A 20,575-nucleotide genomic window follows, 5' to 3' on the forward strand; every position below is an offset into this window, starting at 1 on the left:
AATAATCTCTATCAGTCCTCAAATGACAGCTCAAAGGAGGAATACAGTATCCCTGCTACAACATTTGCTGCCCCTTCACATGTGATCATACTCTCTCCTTGTACTTGTTACCTACAGAACTATAAGATAAAATTAGCTTTATTTATCACATGTACATCAAAGCATACAGTCAAAAGCATTGTTTTGTGAGAAATCCAATCTGAGATCTGCTGAGTGCGGCCTGCAAGTGTCACCAAAATAACATGCCCACAACTTACTAGCTCTAACCTGTACATCTTTGGAGCATGGGAGGAAACACATAGAATACGTACACAATGCTGGAAGAACTCAGCAGGTCAGGCAGCATCAGTGAGAAAAGAGTAGCCAACGTTTCGGGCCGAGACCCTTCATCAGGAAACCCGTGTTGGGTCATGTACAAGCTCCTAACAGACAGCTGCGAGAATTGAACCCTGATCTTAAAGCTGGAGCTATACTATGTTACACTAACTGCTACACTACCATGCCATTGTAACAGAAAGCTAAAAGAAAATACGTAACTCAATTTAAGCACGTTAACATTTTGTCCTGGATAATACTTGCTTATTGAGTTGCATCATCTTACTGCACATTACAAAAGAACTGCAGTGTGAAAGAGTGAACAATAACTTTCGATGCAAGTTTCAATGGCAAAATCTCAAAGGTGACATAATGCAGAAAGTAAAAGTTGAGGCTCTAGCACAGGTGCCCCTGAGAGACAACTTGTTGCATCTTGTCAGTCTGAAGATCCACCAATGCCAGATTATCTTGGGTTGCTCCATCTTCCTTGGATGGAGCAAACTTTGTAAAATTAAAATCCACGCATCAGCAAATGCGATACCCTTTGCTTCTAAGATTCTTGGATGAAATTCATCAGGACCAAGCAACTTATCAGTTGCTCAGTAGAACTAGCCTTGCGTGTGATCTGTGTTATCTGCAAACTCCCCTTTATCCCATCCATACTGCTAAAATAACTTGTTTGACATGCTAGCTAGAGCTGCTTTAAAGCATTCATGGTGCTACTATCCCATTTTGCCCATTTCTCTGTGATGCTATCAGCCATATGCATAAAAAACAGAAATCAGCCCCCAAAACTTGCTTCACTATTATACAAGATCAAGATTGATCCAATTTTGGCCCCAATACCACTTTTGTGCTCTCTCCTTATATCTTTTAACAGGCTGCACTTGCTGTATTGTGAAGCATTTTGGGCTCCTTATCTAAGAAAAGATGTGTTGGCATTGGAGAGGGTCCTTGCAAGAGAGACTTGCAAGAATGATTTCAGGAATGAAAGGGCTAATGTATGTGGAACGTTTGTGGCAATCGGTTTGTACTCTTTGGTGTTTAGTAGAATGAGGAGGTCATTCTTGTCTTGTCTTGTCCATACTGCGCCAACCGCCACCATTAGGCTATGAATGTGCAGGAGCAGTGTATGGTTAAGTGCCTTGCTCAAGGACACACACGCTGCCTCAGCTGAGGCTCGAACTAACGACCTTCAGATCGCTAGCCCAAAGACTTAACCACTTGGTCATGCACCAACAAACCATTCAAACCTGTGAATATTGAAAGGCCAAGACAGAGCGATGTGAAGAGGATGTTTCCTGTAGGTGGGTCAAATGGCACAACTGTAGAATAGATGGTCACCCATTTAGAACAGAGATGAGGAGGAATTTCTTTAGCCAGGGGGTGGTGAATCTATGGAATTTATTGCGTCAGACAGCTGTAAGTCCAAACAAAGTTTGATAGGTTCCTGATCAGTCAGGACATCAAAAGGTTATGGGGAGAAGGCAGGTAAGTTGTGGGCATCATGGAAGACTATGATGGAATGGCAGAGCAAACCCGATGGGTCAAATGCCCTAATTTTGCTTTTACGTCTTGTGGACATATAGTTTAAATATCTATCAGTCTCCATCTTGAATAAATTCATTGACTTCACTTCCACAGCTATCTGGAGAATAGAATTCCAAAGATTTACAATCACTGAGAAGAAAATCGTTCTTTTTAAATCGGTGACTTTTCTAAACTATGACCTTTACCAAAACATCTTTTTTTTTAACCCCAAGGAGGCAGGTTCACAGCACTAACATAATAGCTGTCCCATTTGTTTTCCTGAATATTTTTTATCTGATGATGGAGATTATTTTAAGTTACTCCCTCTTCCTTGATTATCTACCATTATTAGGAAGGTATTAGTGTCCTAGTGTGAAAAACTGATCTTAAATAATTACTTGGAATCTCTTCCATTTCCCTATTTACCTTTAATTGTCTGTCCTCATCACTGAAGTGACCAGCATTTTATTTACTTCCCCAGTGCCATTTGGAATCTGCTTCATTTCCAGAGGATGGACCAGGTATCCATCTAGACCGTGTATTCTCTGTTCGTCACTCAGACCTAGAGGGATGAGCCGAAAACTCTGGCCCCAATTCAACGTGATCATGTCTGATCTGCCACAGGGCTCAATTCCCTTTCAATGTTTCCTGATCTTTCAAAATATTCTTTTCAAATATTCCCAATAATCCAATCTATTCCTGATCTCATTTTCTTATGTTTTTTTTAATGCAATGGACAAAATTATGAAGAAGACGTTACTTTTTTCTCTCTTTTTCTGTATTTTTTTCAAAGTCCCCCTTTTTCATCTGTCCATGGGGAGTTTTCAGCTTATCCCACTACTTCTGGATAAAGAGCATGCAGTGAATTATCTGGAAAAAGAGCTAGCCAACAGTGGCATCAACTGGGAATGGACCAGAATTCCAATGGCACTGGGAAGTACAGTAATCAAAAATCCCACCCATTCTTCCTGCACCCCCTCCCACTGAACCTGAAAACACATACCACCACCTCAAGGACCCTATCCCACTGGCATAAAATTTTTGAACAGACCTCTTGTACAATAAAATAGACTTGACCTCAGTTTAGCTCACCATAGCTTGCATTATGTTGTTTGCCTGCACTGTACTTCTGTAATTGTCGCAATATATTCTACACTCTGTTACTGCAGATCCCTCTGGTTTAGATAATTCCAGAACTCCTCAGTTAGTGCAAACATTTCCAAATTTCCCCTGTCATAACCCTTAGGATCTTGTTGATTCAAAATATCCACCCTTACTTCTTCTGATCTCCAACAAAGATGCAGATCTAATTTCTGCAGTCACTCATGACAGGATAACCCTCAAATCCCAGGAATTAGCCGATTGAAGTTCTGTTTCTCTGGTCAGTTTTTCCTGCACTTATTAGGAACTCTAGCATCACTGGAAGTTTGAACTGCATCACCGCATTACATTATCATTCCAGACCTGAAACATATTAGCCAAATTTTAAAGTGTACGAAATGTAAATCTCATATTTTAATTAACCTAGAGGTTTGTCTCGAACTGCTGAAAACCAAATCTAATAATTTCCAAAACATGAATCATCAATTAAAGTTGGAATAAAGATTATATGCTTCCTTCAGTGCTTATCAGGTCAAGAGGCTGCTTATGGGGGAATGAAACTCTGGAGGTTTGACTTGCTGATCCTGGTTTGGGAAGAGGGAATGCAAGTTGTTTAGAAAAGGGAATAGCCCTTTGCCTCTGAATCCTCATATTATGCATGCACAGATACAAAGAACGGGCTTTAATCCCCTTTATGTTCACAATCACTGAGAAGAAAATCTTCCATTTTAAACGGTGACTCTTTATTCTGAATTATGACCTTTAGCCAAAACACTTTTTTTAACCCTAGGAGGCAGGTGATAAAGTTCACAGCACTAACATACTATCTGTCCTGTTAGTTTTCATGAATATTTTTTATCTGATGATGGAGATTATTTTAAGTTGCTCCCTCTTCCTTGATTATCTACAATTAACAGGATAGTGTTAGTGTATCCTAGTGTATAGGAAGGTATTAGGTATTTATTAGTGGGTTGTTTCTGAATTCCAAGGGCCAAAAGGCCTGTTTCTGTGCTGTAATGTTCTATGGTTCCAATGTTTTATTTTGGTAACTCGGTCCCCGGTGATATGGTTCCCTCACACTCAAGCAACAAGTAATAAGCTTAAATTTAAAACATGAGTGGAGAGAAGACGGGGCCACGTTATTGAGTTGGCAGCATTGGGAGAAAGGCTTGCTAGCAGTCTGCACCTTCCTGTGTGAATGCAATCCCATCAAATATTATACCCGATCAGTGACAACATGTCAGAGAAGTATGAAATGTAATCAATTATGTTTATATCCATAACTAACATCAATAACTAGATGATAATCTTTTTGTATATATCTTGTGAAATGTAGAAAAGAGACAGCTACCAAAAATGTAGTGAATGGAAGGCAGATCTGAAACTAATCTCCAGTAAGTCCTTCCTACGTAGAAACCGAGTGTTCAGCATAGCGGTGTAGCAGTTAACGCTGCCACCTCACAGCTGTTGAGTTTGATCCTGAAATTGGGTGCTGTCGATGTGGAATTTACATATTCCACCCCCCCCCCCCCCCACCCGCCTGGGCTTCTTCCAAAGTGCTCCAGTTCTCTCCCGCATCAAAATCGATTGTTGTACACCTGGTGAAAGGGACAAGAGATTGCAGAAGCTGGAATCTGCAGTATCAACCAAAATGCTGCAGGTACTCAGCAGGCCGAGCAGCACTTGTGGCGGGAGAGGAAATGCCAAGATCTTGGGTTGAAACTGTGCATCAGTACTCAGTAAGAGTTAGATACTGGAGAGTGGGCTTGGGGCAATACCAGGATAGAGACGGTGGATGGAAGACCAGGTGGCCTGGTGTTTATCTAAGTCCAGGGGTTTGTATGAGGAAGTATCTGAGAGTTGTATCTGGCCTCTGCAGGTAGACGTCAGTCTGGCAGACTACAACAGCACAGGTTCCTAGTTTACAGGTTTGGTGACGAGGTTGAGACTGGTGCAAAGTGAGTGTGGGTCTACATTTTCAGAAGGGATCGGAGTGGGTCACGGAGTGGAGAGAGGAAGGGGTGGTGCAAAGTGAGTGTGGGGCTACATTTTCAGAAGGGATCGGAGTGGGTCACGGAGTGGAGAGAGGAAGGGGTGGTGCAAAGTGAGTGTGGGTCTACATTTTCAGAAGGGATCGGAGTGGGTCACGGAGTGGAGAGAGGAAGGGGTGGTGCAAAGTGAGTGTGGGGCTACATTTTCAGAAGGGATCGGAGTGGGTCACGGAGTGGAGAGAGGAAGGGGTGGTGCAAAGTGAGTGTGGGGCTACATTTTCAGAAGGGATCAGAGTGGGTCAGGGAGTGGAGAGAGGAAGGTGGGCGATGTCATGGATGCAAACAGTAGCGTGGATATTGGGTACAAGTTGATTAGGGAGTTAACATTGGCATGTGCTAAAGGTAATGCAGTCGTTATGGGAGATTTCAACATGCAGGTGAACTGGGAGAATCAGGTAGGTGCTGGACCCCAGGATAGGGAGTTTGTGGAGTGTCTAAGGGATGTATTTTTGGAACAGCTTGTGCTTGAGCCAACCAGGAACGAGGCTATTTTGGACTTGGTGATGTGTAATGCACAGGAATTGATAAGTGATCTTGAAGTAAAGGAGCCATTAGGAAGTAGTGATCATAACATGATAAGTTTTTATCTACAATTTGAGAGGGATAAGGGCAGATCAGAGGTGTCAGTGTTGCAATTAAATAAAGGAGACTACAGAGCCATGAGGGAAGAGCTGGCCAAAGTTAAATGGGCGGATGCTCTGGCAGGAAAGACAGTGGATCAGCAGTGGCAGATATTCTTGGGCATAATACAAAAGATACAAATGCAGTTCATTCCAATGAGAAGGAAGGATTCAAAGAAGGGGAAGGGGCCACAGTGGTTGACAAAGGAAGTCAGAGATTGTATAGCATTAAAGAAAAAGAAGTATGACAGGGCTAAGATGAGTGGGAATACAGATGATTGGGAAAGTTTTAAGGAACAGCAGATCTTAACTAAAAAAGCAATACGGAGAGAAAAAATCAGGTATGAGCTCAGTCTAGCCAGGAATATAAAAGGGGATAGCAAAAGCTTTTTTAGCTATGTGAAGAGAAAGAAGATAGTTAAGAACAATGTTGGCCCCTTGAAGAATGAATTGGGAGAAATTGTTATGGGAAACAGGGAAATGGCAACAGAATTTAATGCATACTTTAGATCTGTCTTCACCAGGGAGGACACAAGCAATCTCCCAGATGTATGGATGGGCCAGGGTCATAAGATATTAGAGGAATTGAGACAGATTGACATTAGGAAAGAAACTATGATGAGTAGACTGGTAGGACTGAAGGCTAATAAATCCCCGGGTCCAGATGGTCTGCATCCGAGGGTTCTAAAAGAGGTGACTCAGGAAATTGTGGATGCATTTGTAATCATTTTCCAATGTTCCTTAGATTCAGGATTAGTTCCTGAAGATTGGAGAGTGGCTAATGTTGTCCCACTTTTCAAGAAGGGAGGGAAGGAGAAAACGGAGAACTATCGCCCTGTTAGCCTAACGTCAGTCGTGGGGAAGATGCTTGAGTCCATTATTAAGGACGAAATAGTGGCACATCTAGATGGCAGAAATAGGATTAGGCCGAGCCAGCATGGATTTACCAAGGGCAAATCATGCTTGACTAATCTGTTGGAGTTTTTTGAGGGTGTAACAAGGATGTTAGACGAGGGTAAGCCAGTAGATGTTGTGTACCTAGATTTTCAGAAAGCATTCGATAAGGTGCCACATAGGAGATTGGTGAGTAAAATCAGAGCTCATGGCATTGGGGGCAGGGTTTCAACATGGATAGAAAACTGGTTGGCAGATAGAAAGCAAAGGGTTGCAGTGAATGGGTGTTTCTCAGACTGGCTGGAGGTGACTAGTGGGGTACCACAGGGCTCTGTATTGGGACCACAGCTCTTTACGATTTATGTCAATGATTTAGATGAGGGCATTGAAAACTATATCAGCAAGTTTGCTGACGATACTAAACTGGGTGGCAGTGTGACATGCGAAGAGGACGTTAGGAGAATACAGGGAGACTTGGATAGGCTGAGTGAGTGGGCAGATACTTGGCAGATGTCATTCAATGTGAATAAATGTGAAATTATCCACTTTGGAAGCTGGAACAAGAGGGCAGAGTATTGTCTGAATGGTGTCGAGTTAGGTAAGGGAGAAATGCAAAGAGACCTAGGAATCCTAGTTCACCAGTCAAAGAAGGTGAATGAGCAAGTGCAACAGGCAGTGAAGAGTGCAAATGGAATGTTGGCCTTTGTTACAAGGGGAATTGAATACAAGAGCAAAGATGTTCTTTTGCATTTGTACAGTGCACTGGTGAGACCACACCTGGAATATTGTGTACAGTTTTGGTCTCCAGGTTTAAGGAAGGACATTCCAGCAATTGAGGAAGTGCAGCGTAGATTCACTAGGTTGATTCCTGGGATGGCAGGGCTGTCTTATGCAGAGAGATTGGAGAGATTGGGCTTGTACACGCTGGAATTGAGGAGATTGAGAGGGGATCTGATTGAAACGTTTAAGATAATTAAAGGATTTGATAGGATTGAGGCAGGAAATATGTTCCAGATGTTGGGAGAGTCCAGTACCAGAGGGCATGGATTGAGAATAAGAGGTCAGTTATTTAAAACAGAGTTGAGGAAGAGCTTCTTCTCCCAGAGAGTTGTGGAGGTGTGGAATGCACTGCCTCAGAAGACGGTGGAGGCCAATTCTCTGGATGTTTTCAAGAAGGAGCTGGATAGATATCTGATGGATAGGGGAATCAAGGGATATGGGGACAAGGCAGGGACTGGGTATTGATAGTGAATGATCAGCCATGATCTCAGAATGGCGGTGCAGACTCAAGGGGCCGAATGGTCTACTTCTGCACCTATTGTCTATTGTCTATTGTCTATAAATGGGGAGGAAATGGTCCCAAAATGGTAAAAGGCCCAAAGGGGATATCCAAGAGGAAGTGGAATGTTAGAGACCTCAGAAGGGTTTTAACGCAATGTGTCAACAATTCCTTTTCCCCCACAGACGCTGCTCGATCCACTGAGCTCCGGTAAAAGATTATTCCTTATTTGCGTCATATATGATAGGTAATGGCAAAAAGAATCAAAGAGAAGTTGATGGCTACTTATGAGAGAACAAGTTGTAGGGGTACAGAGAAATATGGAGAGGGGGAGAAGACTGTTTCTCTGAGAGCCAATATGGACCGGATGTACTGAATAATCTCCCTCTATGTTGCTACTAGATATCAGTTTGGTGAATTGATGAAATGTCAAAACCAGAAGAAGGATGTTGACTCAAATCATCAATTCTGCATTATTAATTCTCCCTCTACAAATGTCGCCTGACCCACTGAGTTCCTCCAACAGTTTGGTTTCATTTTGTTCCAGATTCCATTATCTGCACTCTTTCCCATCTCCAAATGTTACCACTGCTCTTCCTTTCACAGACGTTGTGTAATGTTCAAAGTATTTCCACCTTTATTTGTTTTACTTTAGATATTCTCCCAGTGTCCTGGCTAACGTTATTCCTTCAAACTAAACCAATTACCTACCAATTGTCAAAGCTGTTAGGTGCTTATTTTCTGCCATGTTTCCCTGCATTACAATAGTGATTACACTTCTAAGGTACATAATTCTGTGAAACAAGTCAGTAAAAGCTATTTTTTTTGCCTTTTGCTTTCCCCTTTCTTTCTCTATCCTCTCAGAACCTTCATGAAAACTGCCTCATTGTCCAATTATTGGCTGATTTTGAATGGGTGGGGCATCTTATGTTTTGTTTAATGTTCTATAGACATTCAGAAAATGAGAGAGTTTAGGACTAGAGGGTGCAGCCTCAGAATAGAAGGATGTCCCTTTAGAATAGAGATGAGGAGGAACTTCTTTAACAAGAGAATGGCAATTCATTTCCACAGATCACTGTGAAGGCTAATTATTGGATATATTTAAAGTGGAGGTTGATAAATTCTTGATTAGTAAGGGTGTCAAAGTTACAGGGAAAGACAAGAGATTGGGATTGAGAGGGAAGTTAAATCAGCTATGATTAAATGGCTGATGGGACAAATGATGGGACAAATGACATAAACCTGCTCCTACGTCTTGTGGTCTAATGGTCTGATAATTTAGTTGTTAACATTTTTGATCAAAGCGTCTGTGTTATCTTAATTTTGTAATGGAACGGCAAGAGCCCAATGGCATTTGGGTGAGCAACAGATCAAGTTGTGAAAATATAGAGAATGAGGATGAAGTGAGTCAGATGTAATCAAAGCCAACTTCAGTATAGCAAATGAACAGATGTTAGACAAAGGAGCTAGAGAAATGAGAGAGAAAGAGGGAAAAGTAAGAAAAAAAGTATTTTTTAAGCCTTTAAAAAATCTTCGACAACAATTGTCAAACAGAGCCAAATTATCTACTTTAATTGTTCATTTTCTAAAGAAGAAAAGTTGAATACCTGACATTAAATGCTTTCTTATGTTGTGTATTACTTCACATTCTGAGGTTTAATGTGTAAAATCAAGGATTTTAATAAATTCCACTCCCCCCACCTTCTACCTCTGGCTCCTCATCTCTTTTTTCCAGTCCTGCTGAAGGGTTTCGCCCAAAACGTTGACTGTACTCTTTTCCAAGGATGCTGCCTGGCCTGCTGAGTTCCTCCAGCATTTTGAGTGTGTTTTATTTTGATTTTAATAAAATGATTAGAATATTAAAGTAAAGACCCTTCATGCAGAGCTAATAGTAGAGTGGTACAGATCAGCCAGTAATTTGTGGGCATCATGATTCATGAGGTCTCTCTTCCTCAATACAAGATACGGAATAATCTGTGCATATCATTTTGACACTACTAGTCTTCATACATTCTAGATTAAAACCAGTTTATTTAATTCACCGACTTATTTTTCATCACTCCTCTGTAAGGTGCTGGTTAAATTCAACTTGGCGTTGTTTATGTTGTAATATTTAGCTCCTTTATTTAACTGACTTGCGAACCCTATATTGGCTCCAGCCCTTCCTCACTGGCACAATACTTTCTCCCCTGACAGTGTCATTAACACTCAGTCGAAACGAAATCACACTGTGTGATATTAACATAAAAACATGTGCGCATATTCAGATGAAATTTCTTTGTCTGCTGATATCACACCATCATTTCCAGGTTCAACCACAGATGAAAAAGCAGACAAAGTTCCTTTGGAAATGTAATTCCATGGAGTAACTATTTTTTAAACTGGATTGCTGATGGTGAAACTGCTTTCACTCATTTATAAATATTTGTTGCTTGTGTAAATGATTCCTTTGCCTGACTCTATGTTAAACAGTTTCCACCCAATTAGCATGTCTGCACCTTTTATTAATATTAATATGGTTTGCTCAACTTCTGCTAATTATTATCTTTTGACATTTGCTCAGGAAGGAAGAATAGAGATTTCAAAAACAGAGGAACTGAAATGTCTGCAACAAAGAATTAGTGCAAAGAAACTGACTGAAAACCACAGAATGGTTCATTATTTCAGGCCTGGGTCAAAATACATCAGCACTCTCTAGATCACATGGTACATTTGAATGAGTGAAACCATTCACCCTTTTCTGCTACATCCACCCAGCACAATTCCATATTTCCTCTTCGCAGTGGCTGTTTGTTTCTAAAATATTCCAGGGCTGTCATCACCCACAGTGTCCAATCCAATTAGTGAACATTTTTAAAGAAGAAACATCCTTTTATATTAAAAAGAAAGAGTTGCACTTGTATAAGATTATATAAACATTTATTAACCACTCTCACTCATACACTAAAGTGTAGTCTTTGTTTTTCATGAGGCAGGAGGGTTTAATGTTTGATGTTTTTATGTGAACAGTTTGGTTCTTTGCTTCTTCTTTGTTTCGTGACTGTCTGTTGGGAGACCAATTTCAGGATTGCATTCTGCATACATACTTCGGTAATAAATGTACTTTGAACTTTGAACTTTTCCTACTGTGATTACAATTTGAAGGTACAAGTGAATGGTACATAAACAGCCTTGTTGTCCTTTATGTACCGAACAATCAAGTACCTAATTTGTTTTGGTGAGCACAAGAATAGAAGTGTTTCTACCACTGAGATTGTTTCTGCACCACCTTCTCCTATCAAAACTCTCCCAACACCACCCTACCCTCCATATGATTTCTTGGGTCTGCGTGCCAACAGGATCGTACTCTCCATGGCACTTTTCAGTCAACAGACAGTGGATAGAATACCCATTGACCGAGTTACATATCATCTCACATGCTGGCCAACTATCGAATAGCTTCAGAGAGTTGGTCCAGATAATTGAATCAAATAGCCTCTATTTGTGCTGCTACATTTTCAAATGAACAATACTGTCACAGCTACCACTTACTCCCTTTGTTACTTACTTACTTCTCTTTGTTCTGAGAAGGTAGCAAGCGTCTTGAATTGCTATCTGATAGACAGTGCAGTTACTTGCATCATCACAGAAGAAATTAATTCAACATATTGCAACACTGGGTGGCGGAGTAGAAATACATCTCTACCAAAGGAGGCATAAGGCCCTCCTTCCCTTGGCTAGCCAGCAGATCACCCTTTGGCAAACTATAACACTTGCTCAGTTCCCCAATCAGGGTCACATGAAGCCATGGGAGCAGGAGGTAGATGGTCATTTGAGAAGCTGATGCATATCACAAATCCTGGTTACGTGACCACTGATGTCAGGCAGACAATCTTTGAAGAGTATTGATAATGTCTGGGGTCACCCATCTTGTAAGGACACTGCCCAGAAGAAGGCAATGGGCAAACCACTTCTGTGGAAAAATTAGGCAAGAACAATCGTGGAAAGAGCATGATCACCCATGTCTTATGATATGGTACGTAATGAAGGAACAAATGATTGCACAATATATTGGCCATACTAAGTACCTTCTATAAATAACTGTACCACCTTGGAGATTTAGCCCATTAACAAAGCTATTGTGACACCATTACACTGCAAAATAAACCTAAAATTAAGTCAAAATGGAAAAATTAACATTTTGTAATACGAATCCTCATTCGAACAGAAAACACAAAGTGGATTTTTCAAAACGTGAATTGGCAGGGGTGGAGGGGACAGTGGGAAGGATTTGCAAAAAGTTTGTGTCATGAGCCCTTCAGACCAGTTAGGGAGAGGTCTCGACACACCTGAATGTCACTTATTTGAGTTTGTCAAAGTTGTTTAATGACTACTTTTACCATTAAGCTGTCACTGTATTTTTCAGGATGCTTGTTATGTGAATACAGTTTCCTTATGCTTCTCAGTTAATAGACAATAGACAATGGGTGCAGGAGTAGGCCATTTGGCCCGCCAAGCCAGCACCGCCATTCAATGTGATCATGGCTGATCATCCACAATTAGTACCCCGTTCCTGCCTTCTCCCCATATCCCTTGACTCCACTATCTTTAAGAGCTCTATGTAACTCTTTCTTGAAAGCATCCAGAGAATTGGCCTCCACTGCCTTCTGAGGCAGAGCATTCCATAGATCCACAACTCTCTGGGTGAAAACTCCATTCTAAATGGCCTACCCCTTATTCTTAAACTGCGGCCTCTGGTTCTGGACTCACCCAACATCGGGAACATGTTTCCTGCCTCTAAAGTGCCCAATCCTTTAATAATCTTATACGTTTCAATCAGACTCCCTCCCATCCTTCTAAATTCCAGTGTATACAAGCCCCGTCGCTCCAATCTTTCAACATATGACAGTCCTGCCATCCCGGGAATTAACCTCGTGAACCTACACTGCACTCCCTCAACAGCAAGAATGCCCTTCCTCAAATTTGGAGACCAAAACTGAACATGATATTCCAGGTGTGGTCTCACCAGGGCCCTGTACAACTGCAGAAGAACTTCTTTGCTCCTATTCTCAATTCCCCTTGTTGTGAAGGCCAACATGCCATTAGCCTTAAGTGATTAGTTTTTGATTTCGACCCGCACGTGTTCCTTGTGTTCTATGTTCTATTTAAAGTTATTCTGGACCAACACTCATCACTGAGTCCGGATTTGAATTTTGTGTGAACCACCGTTCCATGTGCTCAAGTCCCAAGTGAGTGAGCTCTTAGTTTGATTATTCCTTGTATTATTCTCCAAAATAAATCTTCATCGTTAATCTCTACCATTAAGTCCTGAGTTTACCCCACACCTGGGTCCACTTATCTGAAGATCGTTATTGCAAAATTCTGCCAGTCATGGACTCAATGGAGATTGATCAGCTTTGCATGGCATTGGCCTGCCAAGTTCAGGCAACTGGACAACATGAGCAGCTTCTCCAAGACAGATTTGTATCTTTGCCAAAGGACTCTGATTTCAAGCATTCGCCTGTGTTTCCTGCTACATGCTCCCAGAACTATTGTGGAGAGTCAATTATCCTGCCAGCCACTCAGCGGTACAATGAGGACCCCTGGGTCTTGCTGAGTGTTCTTAAATCAATGCTCTCTACTCTTCAAATTACACCCTGAAAGGTTCCCCTCAAACAAGAGTAAGATGGTCTTTCTAATTTCCCTCCTCTCAGGCAGGACCCTTTCATGGACAACACAAAGTACTGTACACTGTAGATGCTGTGGTCAAATCAACACGGACAACACGCTGGAGGAACTCAGCAGGTCAGGCAGCATCTGACGAAGGGTCTTGGCCTGAAACATTGACTGCTCGTTTCCACTGATGCTGTCCGACCTGCTGAGTTCTTCCAGCGTGTTGTCCTTTCATGGACAATGGCTTTATGTGAGAAGGACTCTCCTGTGTGTTCTAATATGAATTTATTTCTAAGGATGATGAGCAGTGTAGTTTTTCATCACACCATGGGCTCAGAGGCAACCAGCAGGGAACGTAATCATGGCCGACTATTCCATACTCTAGTGGCAGAGAGTGGATGGAACAATAAGGCGTTAGCTGCTCTGTTTAGACAGGAGTTAACTGACTAGCTTAAAGGCTTTCTTGTGACCAAGGAACCAGGTGGAGGATTTGGAGGAAGTTATGGACATGGCCATAAGAAACGTCAACCATATTTCTGAAGGAAAGAGGGAGAGATGTGGCGAGTTCACCCAGAAGGCTGGTTTTCAAAACTAGCTAATGCCTACATCTGTTCCTCAATTCGATAACCAACGCAGATCCCCGCAGTTATCTCTGGAAGAACCCATGCAATTTGGAAGCAATTGGGTCTTCCCAGCAGAGTGAGAGAGACTTATGAGGCAGAGGTGTTGCTTATACTGCGAGACGTCCAGCCACTTCCAAGTTACCCGCCCTAAGTTGTCAGGAAAACTAATGTCTTCCGAGGATTTGGATTTGTTGGAGGTGAGAACCACTATGCTTCCTCCACATAGGGACTACGACTGCACCATCAATTCTTTACCTGGAACATGGCCTTCCCCAGGGAATGCTCCAAGCCTTGCCTGCTCCTGAGAGGCATGCTATAGAGGAATTTTCCAGTAGTTCAGGAGTTACTAACTTGTGGCTGGTGGCAGAGATCTTTAAGATTACTGTCCTCCCCCTCTGTTTGAAGGATTATCTCAAGTTTTAACTTTCCATGGAAGGCATGAAGAAAAGTTAAATATTTATTGTATAGGTATCTTCGTGTGATTGAAGTATAAATGACATTGGTTGAAGAAAACTGTTTTGAAAAGACGTGGACACGAGATATAGAAACATAGAAGATCTACAGCACATTGCAGGCTCCTTGGTTCACAATGTTGTGCCAACCAGTTTCTACTCTAGAAACTGCCTAGAATTTCCCTCCCACATAGCCCTCTATTTTTCTATGCTCCATGTAACTATCTAAGAGTCTCTTATAAAGCCCTATTGTATCCACCTGTACCACCATCGCAGGCAATGCACTCCGTGTGCCCACCACTCTCTGTGTGAAAAAATTACCTGTCATCTCCCTTCTGCCTACTTCCAAGCACCATAAAACTACGCCCTCTCGTGCTAGCCATTTCAGCCCTGGGAAACAGCCTCTGACTATCCACATAATCAATGTCTTTCATTATCTTAATACACCTCTATCAGGTCACTTCTCATCCTCCATTACTCCAAGGAGAAAAGGCCAAGTTCACTCAACCTATTCTCATAAGGCATGCTCTCCAATCCAGGCAACATCCTTGTAAATCTCCTCTGCACTCTCTCTATATGTCTACATTCTTCCTGCAATGAAATGGCCAGAACTGAGCATGGTATTCCAAGTGGGGTCTGACCAGGGTCCTACTTAGCTATAACATTACCTCACAGCTCTTGAACTCAATCCCACGGTTGATAAAGCCCAACACACCATATGCATTCTTAACCACATTGTCAACCTGCGCAGCAGCTTTGAGTGTCCTATGGACATGAACCCCAAGACCTCTCTGATCCTCCACACTGCCAAGAGTTTTACTATTAATATTATATTCTGTCTTCAAATTTGACCACCAAAATGAACCACTTCACACTTATCTGGGTTGAACTCCATCTGCCACTTCTCAGCCAGTTTTGCATCCTATCAATGTCCTTCTGTAACCTCTGACAACCCTTCAGACTATCCACAACACCTCCAACTTTTGTGTCATCAGCAGATTTACTAACCCCCACTTCTACTTCATCATACAGGTCATTTATAAAAATCACAAAGAGGAGGGGTCCCAGAATGTGGACTGACACATGGAATTATGACATTGTAGCCATTAATGAAACTTGGCTACAAGAGGGGCAGGACTAGCCAAGTCAAGTCAAGTCATTTTTATTGTCATTTTGACCATAGCTGCTATGTACAGTACATAGTAAAAATGAGACAATGTTTTCAGGACCATGGTGTTACATGACACAGTACAAAAACTAGACTGAACTACGTAAAAAAACAACCCAGAGAAAGCTACACTAGCTACAGACCTACACAGGACTATATAAAGTGCACAAAACAGTGCAGGCATTACAATAAATAATAAACAGGACAATAGGACAGTAAGGTGTCAGTCCAGGCTCTGGGTATTGAGGAGTCTGATAGCTTGGGGGAAGAAACTGTTATATAGTCTGGTCGTGCGAGCCTGAATGCTTTGGTGCCTTTTCCCAGATGGAAGGAGGGAGAAGAGTTTGTATGAAGGGTGCACGGGGTCCTTCATAATGCTGTTTGCTTTGTGGATGCAGTGTGTAGTATAAATGTCCGTATTGGCGGGAAGAGAGACCCTGATGATCTTCTCAGCTGGCAGCTTAATGTTCCAGGGTTCCAATGTTTCAGACATGATAGAAGCAGAGGGATGAAGGGTGGGGGGTTGTGGGGTGGCATTTCTAGTCAGAGAAAATGTTACAACAGTGCTCAGGCAGGACAGATTAGAGGGCTTGTCTACCGAGGCCATATGGGTGGAGCAGAGAAACAGGGAAGGTATGACCACATTAATGGGGTTGTATTATAGACCACCCAATAGTCAGCGAGAATAGGAGGAGCAAATCTGCAGAGAGATAGCAGACAACTGCAGGAAACATAAAGTTGTGATAGTAGGGGATTTTAATTTTCCACATATTGATTGGGACTCCCATGCTGTTAAAGGTCTAGATGGGTTAGAGTTTGTAAAATGTGTTCAGGAAAGTTTTCTAAATCAATATATAGAGGTACTGACTAGAGAGGATGCAATATTAGATCTCCTATTAGGAAACGAGTTAGGACAGGTGACAGAAGTGTGGGTAGGGAATCACTTTGGTTCCAGTGATCATAACACCATTAATTTCAACTTGATCACTGATAAAGATAGATCTGATCCTCGGAATGAGGTTCTAAACTTGAAAAAGGCCAAATTTGAAGAAATGAGAAAGGATCTAAAAAGCGTGGATTGGGACAGGTTGTTCTCTGGCAAGGATGTCGTTGGTAAGTGGGAGGCCTTCAAAGGGGAAATTGTGAGAGTGCAGAGTTTGTATGTTCCTGTCAGGATTAAAGGCAAAGTGAATAAGGATAAGGAACCTTGGTTCTCGAGGCATATTGGAACTCTGATAAAGAAGAAGAGAGAAATGTATGACATGTATAGGAAAAAGGGAGCAAATAAGGTGCTTGAGGAGTATAAAAAGTGCAAAAAATACTTAAGAAAGAAATCAGGAGGGCTAAAAGAAGACATGAGGTAGCTTTGGCAGTCAAGGTGAAGGATAATCCAAAGAGCTTATACAGGTATATTAAGAGCAAAAGGATAGTAAGGGATAAAATTGGTCCTCTTGAAGATCAGAGTGGTCGGCTATGTATGGAACCAAAAGAAATGGGGGAGATCTTAAATGGGTTATTTGCGTCTGCATTTACTAAGGAAACTGGCATGGAGTCAATGGAAATAAGACAAACAGGTAGTGAGGTCATGGAAACTATACAGATTAAATAAGAGGAGGTGTTGGCTATCTTGAGGCAAACCAGAGTGGGTTAATCCCCAGGACCTGACAGGGTATTTCCTCAGACCTTGAAGGAGACTAGTGTTGAAATTGCAGGGGCCCTGGCAGATATATTTAAAATGCCAGTATCTACTGCCGGAGGATTGGAGAATAACTCATGTTGTTCCGTTGTTTAAAAAAGACTCTAAAAGTAATCCGGGAAATTATAGGTGGTTAAGTTTGATGTCAGTAGTAGGTAAATTATTGGAAGGAGTACTAAGAGATAAGATCTACAAGTACTTGGATAGACAGGGACTTATTAGGGAGGGTCAACAGGGCTTTGTGCGTGGTTGGTCTGGTTTAACAAATCTGTTAGAGTTTTTCGAGAAGGTTTTCAGGAAAGTGGATGAAGGGAAGGCAATGGATATTGTCTACATGGACTTCGGTCAGGCCTTTGACAAGCTCCCGCATGGGAGGTTAGTTAGGAAGATTCATTCGTTAGGTATACATGGAGAGGTAGTAAATTGGGTTAGACATTGGCTTAATGGAAGAAGCCAGAGAGTGGTAGTGGAGGTTTGCTTCTCTGAGTGGAGGCCTGTGACTAGTGGTGTGCCACAGGGATCAGTGCTGGGTCCATTGTTATTTGTCATCTATATCAATGATCTGGATGATAATGTTGTAAATTGGATCAGCAAATTTGCTGATGATACAAAGATTGGAGATGTAGTGGACAGTGAGGAAGGTTTTCAAAGCTTGCAGAGGGATTTGAAACAGCTGGAAAAATGGGCTGAAAAATGGCAGATGGAGTTTAATACAGAAAAGTGGGAGGTATTGCACTTTGGATGGAAAAACCAAAGTAGAACATACAAGGTAAATGGTAGGGCACTGAAGAGAGCAGTAGAACAGAGGGATCTGGGAATACAGATACAAAATTCCCTAAAAGTGGCATCACAGGTAGATAGGGTAGTAAAGCGAGCTTTTGGTACATTGGCCTTTATAAATCAAAGTATTGAGTATAAGAGTTGGAATGTTATGGTGAGGTTGTATAAGGCATTGGTGAGGCTGAATTTGGAGTATAGTGTGCAGTTTTGGTCACCTAATTACAGGAAGGATATTAATAAGGTTGAAAGAGTGCAGAAAAGGTTTACAAGGATGTTGCTGGGACTTGAGAAACTGAGCTACAGGGAAATGTTGAACAGGTTAGGACTTTATTCTCTGGAGCATAGAAGAATGAGGGGAGACTTGATAGAGGTGTATAAAATTATGATGGTATAGATAGAGTGAATACAAGCAGGCTTTTTCCACTGAGACTAGGGGAGAAAAAAAAACAGAGGACATGGGTGAAGGGTGATGGGGAAAAGTTTAAAAGGAACATTGAGGGGGCTTCTTCACAGAGAGAGGGGTGGGAGCGTGGAATGACCTGCCAAATGAAGTGGTAAATGTGGGCTCACTTTTAAGATTTAAGAAAAACTTGGACAGATACATGGATGAGAGGTGTATAGATGAATATGGTCCAGGTGCAGGTCAGTGGGACTAGGCAGAAAAATGGTTTAGCACAGCCAATAAGGGCCGAAAGGCCCATTTCTGTGCTGTAACGTTCTATGGTTCTAACAGATCCCTTGGTCACTGTCCTCCATGCAGAATACAAACTATCCATAATCATGCCAATTCTGGATCCTGATATGATGTTGTCTTGCTATTCAACTTCTTTAAAGCATGTTCTTGTACGGTGTAGTTTAGAAGGTCTTCTCAACAGTAAACAGTCCATAGCCATGCTTGAGTTGTCTACAAAGTTCATTCTGTTGAGTGACATATAATTCCAAAAGGATGTAGATGTATTTGATGGGCCATCAAGAACTTTGACCACTGAGTCCAGTATGTGCCATTGCAAATTATGGATGGGGTCACTCAAAACTTGATGAATAATGATTGCATCATGGATATAGAGATGATGACTGCTGTGACCAAAATGATTGATTGGCTTTCATGGCCATTAACCAATAACATAGATAAGTGGATAACTAGCTTTCTGAAAGTTTTGGGTGCTGTGAAAAAGTTCAGCATTTTGATTGGAGTCACGCTTTTAAAAATTGAACAGGTGTTCTGAAGTTCCCACCCCTGCCCCCATTTGTAAGAGCAGGGGCACTTGCTGGCTGAAATATATGAAACAAGTGCTTTTAGGTTTCCGAAATTCTTTGGAAGCATTCCATGTGCTCGTTCCTCACATCACCAAACTAATGATCTCACCCCCTAAAGAAGAGTTCAACTCTGCTACACACATTGACAACAACTCTTTGAATTGGTACACTGCAGGATCTTCTGGTTTTCAAGCTGCCCTGGCCTTTATGAACCTGTCACACTAGCACCAAAAGACTTTTCCATTCCAAACGAAGCAGCTGATCCAAAAGAATACCTGGATGTCACAATAAATGCATTGGAGACCTTGTACTCAGAACTTGCTACAAAATTGAATACAGGAAAGACAGGGCTGGCAAATCTTGGCAATACCTGTGCCATAAACTGTGTCATTCAGGTCCTTTTCTTGGCTTCTGGCTTCAGGCATGCTGTTATGCTACTGAAGGAGCGTGATTCACAGTCATTAATGATGGAACTCCAATGGTTATTTGTTTTCCTGGAACATAGCCAGGGACCTGCCATTCTCCCAGCAGCTTCTTGAAAGCTTTATCTACTCCATAGTTGCAACAGGACCATTCAGAGTATTTAAGATGCCTATTGGACAAGCTCCATAAAGAAGAGAAGTATAGTGAGGAAGTGCTCATGGACAGAGATCTTCAGGCAGTGAACCTGGTCAAGATCAGGAGAAAACATTAATAGAAAGAATGTTTGGTGGGAAGGTGGTGACTAGGAGCCTTCGCCATTGTTTTTGTAAAGTTTCCTTCTGAGACAAAGCTCTCAGAGATCTATCCCCAGAATTTCCACCGCCTGTTAGGGTGCGATCATTCAAGTGACCCTAATGTTTCAATGAAGATTACTAGTGCGGATAAGATGGCACCACGAGCTGAGCAGCACACAGGACTGTCGGGTGACAACAGACACAATTTTAATAAATCTACCTCATTACAAGAAGCAGAAGAAGTGGTAGAGTTAACTGGAAATCTGCATTATCTTAAGCAACACACACAAAATGCTGGAGGAACTTGGCTGGTCAGGCAGCATCTATGGAAAAGAGTAAAACGATCGATGTTTCAGACCGAGACCCTTCATCCGGATAAGAAGTCAGGGTAAGAAAGTCGGGGGGGGGCACGGGGAGGAAGAAGTATAAGGTGACAGGTGA

At 41.9% G+C, this 20,575-nt stretch overlaps 1 pseudogene; it reads left to right on the forward strand.

Annotated features, from left to right (window-relative positions):
* Positions 1 to 9,118: 9,118 nt before the first annotated feature.
* Positions 9,119 to 20,183, forward strand: LOC132394759 (ubiquitin carboxyl-terminal hydrolase 35-like; annotated as a pseudogene).
* Positions 20,184 to 20,575: the final 392 nt, after the last annotated feature.

The sequence above is a fragment of the Hypanus sabinus genome, chromosome 5 (assembly GCF_030144855.1).
Source record: "Hypanus sabinus isolate sHypSab1 chromosome 5, sHypSab1.hap1, whole genome shotgun sequence".
Classification (NCBI taxonomy): Eukaryota; Metazoa; Chordata; class Chondrichthyes; order Myliobatiformes; family Dasyatidae; genus Hypanus; species Hypanus sabinus.